Consider the following 7,595-nt stretch of genomic DNA (forward strand, 5'->3'; position numbering starts at 1 on the left):
CAGACGGAAGACCTGGTCCACTGTGGAGACCTTTTCCCTGAAACCTGCCTGGAAGGGACTCAAGATGTTATAGTCCTTGATCCACTCGTGTAGGCGATTAAGCAACAGTTTCGAAAAGAGTTTCTGAGAAACATCAATTAGGCTTATGGGCCTATAGTTTACAGGGAGCAGGGGCGAACCCTTTTTGAAAATTGGCACGATTTCGGCCCCTGGCCAGGTGGATGGAATTGGCAGGCCCTTCAGGATAGCATTGAATAGTACCCCTAGGTAGGGGGCCCAAACACTGGGTTCGTGTTTATAGAGATCTCCTGGTAGCCTGTCTAGGCCCGGCGCCTTACCAGCAGACAGGGAGGAAATTGCCAGTGTGATTTCTTCTAAAGTGAAGCCCTCGATCCCAGTTGTCCAGTTTGTAGCGACAGAGGACTCTCCACCATAGTTGCTACTTCCCTTGTCGCTGTTATGTGGGATATATAGGTTCTTGAAATGTTCCTCCCAGACCGAAGGTGCAATACAAGCCTCGACAGCTGCAAGGGGTTCGGGCGAGCCATGCCTAACAATTTGCCAAAATGTCCGCGAGTCTTGGTAGGCGAGGGCGGCAGTGATCTTTGTCCAATTCTCCTCGTCCCATTCTATTTTTGCGGTGTGGAGGACAGATTTGTAAAAAAGGCGTTTCTCCCTAATTTCGGCTGGAGATTCTCGAGCTTTCAGTGATTCGAGAAGGAGAGTTTTCGCTTGTCTGCAGGAGGAGTTATACCAAGTCGCTCTTCTCTTTTTGGGTTTGCGAAGCCTGGCCACTGGGTTCAGTATGTCTGCAAGAGTGGTGCATAACTCTGAATGGATGTTCCCGAGTGCAGCCAGGTGAACCTGAGGGTCCAGGCTACTCATGGTATTAGACTCTGATTCGCCCCCCAATGAGTTCAGACAGCACTCTACTTCTTCCAGGGCAGGTACGGTTAGAGCATAGAGTCTTTCAATGTTGGAAGGATTCTCCAGCAGTTTGGACCATTTGATTTTACGTCTGTTGCTAGTTAGCACTAGGTCGGACTGGGGTGGTGCATTAGGGTCTACATTCTCTTGCTGACGGTAGGGGGTCTCGAACTTTAGTGTGAGCAAATTATGATCACTGTCATGTCTAGGGATGATTCTAAAGTCTTTCACCCTCTTCCAGTCTCTTGTAGGTATCATTATATAATCAATCCTTGATTCGTGTCCCAGCCTGTTAAAGGTGTTTTTAGGGGGGACATCACCCTCCATCCGTCCATTGCATGCCCTAAGAGAGTGACTAAGTGTGAGGGACATTATCTGGATGGCAAGAGGGGAACATGTCTTTGTGGCTACATCTGCCAGGGAGGGAATATCCCACTGTTCATCCTCCTCGGCAGATATGCCTTCCACGTAGGCGGGGAGTGGTTCGAATTGATTGTTAAAGTCACCTCCTATAATTAGAGGAGAGGAAAAGTTGTGTGTATCGAGGAAGTATGCTAGGTCTTCCACTGTACCTGATGTTGCAGCAACCCCAACTGGCCTTGAATAAAAATTTATCACTACCAGTTTCCCTCCACATGGCCAGTCCAGGGCGACACATTGGAAATCGCAAGAGTTGGTTTCCATAGATGTGGCCCTGCATGCCAGGTGGGACCCCACCCAGGTTGAGAGGCCTCCTGAGGGGCGGCCTTTGCCCCCCCATTTTGCTTCAATACTAAAGGTCGCAAATCCCTGAGGGATAGGATGTTCTCTGGCCCAGGTTTCTTGTAAGAGGCAGATGTCATAGCTCTCTACTAAGTCTCTCCAATCAGGGGTGTCTAGTTTATTTGCCAGCCCAGCCACGTTCCATTGCTTATACACTTTCCATCACCTAAACCGTACACCTTGATTCATGAGTCTTTCGTCTCACTCTATGTTCACCACGTGACTGACCCAGCTGTTTTAATTAAACTCTTCCGCGTTTATCGCGGTAACCTACGGCGGAGTTTTCTAACCGGCGTGTATCCACCCGTAACCTTCGGTAAGTCCGGCGAGCACTGGCATGTTTATATCTTGCAGCACATAACCCGTAGCACCAATCGTAGTTCTGTACGCCAATCTTGAGCACTTCCAGGGGAGATGACTCGACCCTTTTGTTTACGCTAACTCGCATATCACCAAACGTTCACTCCGTTCCCGTTTTTAAATCGGCACCTAGTCACTGCCTGGTTAAACCTTTTCACAACGCTTTACTTGTTAGCACTCCGAGCACATGGTCACAGCATTGAACATGCTCTTTTATTTAACTTGTTGTCACACATTTTTATTAGCACAGACCACATAGGTTTCTTATGTCGTTTTTTCTAGATGCTCCCCGATGAAGGACTACCGTCCGAAATGCATTGGAGCAATATGCAAAAAAAAGTAGAAATTATTACTGCAATGAATATGTGAATTAACATTATTCTAACTGAATACCATGGAATAAAAACTTTTTGACTACGAACATAATCATGTTTCTTTGAATGGTGAAGGCAAGAATCGCCAAACAGTGTGCCCTAAGGGATGCTATCAGTTCCTTGACAGCACTTCATATTCTATACGCTACTCGTCCATAGGGCAGAGGACGACACCTGGGAGCACCTACCTCAACCTATGAACTTTTGTTTCAACAATAATTCACCTTGAGCTTTGTACTTGTCTTTAAATTCTTTAATCTTTAAACCACAGCATGAAAAAGAAATATTCAAAGTGCTCCCTCCAGCAAGGTTGAGCCTATCCTGGTTTATAGGGACCAGTATGGCATTTGGAGCATTACATTAATACAGTAGGAGAGAGTCTTCGAAAAACCAAATCGAATATACGTGAGTGGTCCACATTTCTATTTTGTTACTTTTTTCTGGGTTCGGGAATACTTCTATGGACTGTACCTGTTCCAGCATCTACATCTATTCTCATGCCTGTGTACTGTATTTGCATGTAGCTCAACGGTATCCTCTGTCCTACTGCAATGTCTGTTAGTCTATGCCTGTTTCCTATCTATGGCATAGATTCATCAACCGAAATTGCGATCGCAATAGCTGCGAAACAGCAATTGTAATCGCAATTTCATCTTCCGCAATTCATGAAGCAAAAACCCATCAATTGGCGAATTCGCAAACATAAATTCGCAGAATGAATGTGGACCCCCCTTAGCGAATCTGTAATAGCGATTTTCCACTAATTCTGCAAATTAATTTGCGAATTCGCAAATAAATCGCAAATGCAACTCATCAAACATTGCAAATTGCGGAAAAAAAACAAAATCGCTAAATGCGATTCGCAATTTAAGGAGAAGTCAAACCAGGTGGTAACCATGAAGTTCAATTGGGGAAAAAAAAAGAAAGAAATTCAAATAGGAACAATGGGCGGAGCAAAACAAACACACTTAAGGAGACACAGTAGTAGCATGAGTACATTCACAATGCCAGGTCTATACATCGTGGCAAGGCGGCTGAGGCTCCAGCGCGCAGCCCGGAACCAACACAGGATTCAGGAGCGATCTTCCAACTGTGGATAACACTCCTGGGCCAGACTGAAGAGGAGATATACTCCAAATACAGGCTAAATGGGGCAATGATTCACAAGCTCATCAGAGACCTTGACCCCCTGATGCACCACCCAACAAGGAGGACCAATGCCGTGCCCACCCATGTCCAGGTCCTGTGCTGCCTGCACCTCCTGGCCTCCGGAAGCTTCCAGGGGATAGTTGCATATGCAGGGGGGATCTCCCAGAGCACACATTCACGCTGCCTACGGTGTTTCATGGACGCCATGCTGGCCGGGATACACAACTACATAACCTTTCCAACCACCCAACAGGACTTAAATGAAACAAAGCTTGCCTTCTACAACATTGCGCAATTTCCCCATGTAATTGGATGCATTGACTGTACCCACATCCACATCTGCCCACCCGCTGAGACCGAGTACATGTACCGGAACTGCAAGTCCTACCACTCACTGAACATCCAGATGGTCTGCAATGCAAAGACAATCATCACTGACATAGTGGCCCAATACCCGGGGAGCACGCATGATTGCTTCATCTTCCGGCACAGTGGCATACACACCCGCTTGGCCAGGGGTGACTATGGCGAAGGACCCCTCCTAGGTAAGTACACATGCCCACATACAGTACGTCGAGACCATGTAGCTGCACATAACAGGCACTGACTCTGCTCCTTTCATTCAGGTGACAGCGCCTACGGCCTCCGTGAGTACCTCCTTACCCCATACCTTAACCCTGCCACACCACAGAAACAGCGTTACAATGCTGCACACATTCGCACTAGAAATTGCATTGAATGGACATTTGGGCTGTTAAAGAGCCAATTCCGCATCCTTCATAAGGCTGGTGGGGCCCTCAAATACCAGCCTGAAGTCTGCTGCCGCATTGTGGCCGTGTGTGCCATACTCCACAATATTGCTTCCAAGCGTAGGATACCTGTGGAGATCTCTGGCAGTGAGTCGGAGGGGGACAACCGCCCACCTGCACATGTGCATCATGCACGCGGGGAGGATCCTGCAGTAGGACACAGGCGCCGCAACAACATCACAATGAACTATTTCTAGTGCACCCATACCCCTCACACCACACTGCACTCATGCATGCCAAATGAAATAATGACATGAGTCGGATTTACATTTGAAATAAATTCTTATTGTTTTTTGCACAAAAATATTTCTTTATATTTTTTTCACAATACGTGAAAACTGTATTTCCTCATACAGCCCCATGCTAGCGAAGCAGGGGTGCTTGTCATATCAGCATGGCACTGCTGCTAGAGTACATGCAATCACTGGCGCCTCCGTCCGGACGCACCCAGTCGCCTCTCCACATCCTCCTCGCCAGTATTGTCCCATGATGCTGCACTGGGCCTGGTGCTGCGCCGGCGTTCGGTTACCACTGGCACGGACAGGCTGCTGAGACTTGATGTGCCCTCACTGGCATCATGCCCCCCCTTGCATGGCCATGGCCACACGCCTGCTGATTCTGGACAGCAGTTGTGACCTGTTCCAACGCCCTAGCAATGTCCTGGCAGCATTGCGCCATCTGATTTTGCATCGCCAGGGACCGGCGTGAAAGTTGGGAGGTCGCATTACCAATCAGGTGGTTTGATCTCATATATGCTGACAGCCGGGTCAGCAGCTGGCGGTGGCAGCAGCGGGTGATGTACTGCTGTGACACCATGATTTGGCTGTTCTCCCTGACTGCAGCCGTCAGCACCTGCATGCTTTCCGTGAGCTGGCTCACGTTGCGCGCTGTCTTATAAAGCTGCAGCTGCATGGCTGCCATGTTCCGTGCTTGCTTTTGGTGGACAGCTAGCATCCGGCGTTCTATACCCAGCCCTGGATCTTGGACATGTTTCCCCTGCCAGAGCGTGTTGTCACGTTGCGCTGCTGCCTCATTAGCCCGCTGGACTGCGAACGCACAGTGGCTGTGTGCCTTGTCTGCCTCCTGGGTGGTGGTGTGGCCTGTACTACTTCCATGGGTATCACATGGGGTGGCTGCAGGGGTGGCCCTGTCCGCATGGGGAGGTGGTGGTACTGGTGCTGGTGGTTGTGATGGGTCAGGTCGTGGGGCAGGATGGCCCTCTCCCTCGGTGTCCTCAGGGTTCTCCTCAATTTGGAGTGCCTCGCTGTCTGTGCTGGGTTGTTCGGCAGCACCTGTGATGTAAATGGGTGCATGATTAATGATATGTATCTTGCACATGGGATGTTGCAACATGCATGCAGGCTTGCATTTCCTAACTAGCTTTAGGGATATGTTTCACTTGACAGTTCTGGCTGTGTGTGGCTATCAGGGAACTATTGTCACACTACAGGTCCCACAATGCAATATGGCATTTCAGATGTGCATGGCCTGCTTACTGGGGTTATCAAATAGCTAGCTCTGGAGGCATGGGCATTGTTAGGGGACGGGGTCGCAGTTGGGATTGTTGGGTGAGTCGGGAGGTGTCCAGCCGGGTGACCCCCACGCAGGCTGCAGGGTTGATTGTGTCCTCCACCAGGTCTTCAGGTGGAGTGTTGGGCGCAACTGTGGGGTCTCCTCCCGTGGCATGTTGCTCCCCCAGCCTCTCTGCAATGCGCTCTTTGGCACGACCTCTGAGGTCGTACCACCTATTCTTCAGCTCATCAATGGAGCACTGGGTCACTCCAACAGAGTTCACCTTGGACCGGATGCGCTGCCAAATGTGCCTCTTGTCTGCTTCAGGCACCTTCCGGGATTCCTTGCCAAACAGCCTGTCATGGTCCTTGCTTACATCCTCGATGAGGAACTCCAACTCCTGCTCAGAAAATTTGATTTTGCGTTTTCTGCCAGGTGCACTGCTTCCTGCTGCTTCTTGGGACATTCTGGTTTAGTGAGTGTGTCCTGTTGTGGTGCTGCAGGGTGTGTCTGGTGGAGCTCTGTGCTGTGCTTCTTCCATTATCAGGCTCTGTGTTCAGAATGAGTGAGGGAACTGCCTACTTCCTGGTTGTGATGTCATCATTGTGCTCAAAATGCGACTTCCCGTTTTTGCAATCTCGCAATTAGCGAGATCGCAATTTGCGATTTCGGTAATTGCGAAATCGCAATTTCAGCATGGGAAACAGGCGCTTCTGCGAATTTTTTACGATTTAGCGAAAATCGCAATCGGCAATTGCGGCCGACTGCGATTCGCTTTTTTTAATCGCTTTTCTTGATGCATCCCATTCTGCGAATTCTAAATTGCAATTAGGTATTTTTCGCAATTTAGAATTCGCAGAATCTGGGCTTGATGCATCTGGGGGTATGTTTCTATGTTTCTGAATTAAATTGTGGGTGTTTGTGTTTTTAATTGTCTCATCGATTCTGTGTAACATTTTGTTCTTGTGTTCCCCAATCATCACTTAACAGTCGCCACTCATGGGAGTTACGAGTAAAGCTGAAGGCCATCAGATTTGCTAGTGACTTGTTTGCACATGCATACTACATGTAAAAGGAGGGCAGCTGATTTCCAACCCTCTGTTAACAGGCAGTGTGTATGTAAAAACAAAATGCAGACGTGCCTGAGAGAGTGGTAGTGCAAGCACCAGCCTTCACTCAGGCAAAGACCTCCTCCAATTCCTCTCTCCTGTGCTTATTGGCAGAGGGGAGGAGGCCTGGTTGGGACAAATGACTGCCTCTGTCTATCTATGCTGCTAAGCTGATCCCACCGAGCCAGAGAAGGACAGCCAATATGTTATTTATTATATTAATATTATGCTATTTATCATATAAATATTTAATAACATTATAATGTTACGTTATGCCATGTTACATTAAGTTAACAGAGTTTTGTGCATACATGAGTGTTAATACATATATATATCTGTGATTCTTGGAGTCAGGTGTTAGAAATGGGGGTCTCTCGTTGGCAGAGGTGGGTGCCTATGTCCAAGTCGGGACCCGTCTTCCTAGTCAGGGTAAGGGAGTTACACTCCTAAAATAACCCCTGCTCATCCCCTTGGTAGATTGGCACTAGCAGTCAGGCTTATCTTATAGGCAGTGTGTAAAGCATTTGCACATAACCAACAGAAATACAGTGAAAACCCTACAAAAGGACACCACACCAGTTTTTAAAAAAACA

Source organism: Lissotriton vulgaris, chromosome 4_1, assembly GCF_964263255.1.
Source record: "Lissotriton vulgaris chromosome 4_1, aLisVul1.2, whole genome shotgun sequence".
Classification (NCBI taxonomy): domain Eukaryota; kingdom Metazoa; phylum Chordata; class Amphibia; order Caudata; family Salamandridae; genus Lissotriton; species Lissotriton vulgaris.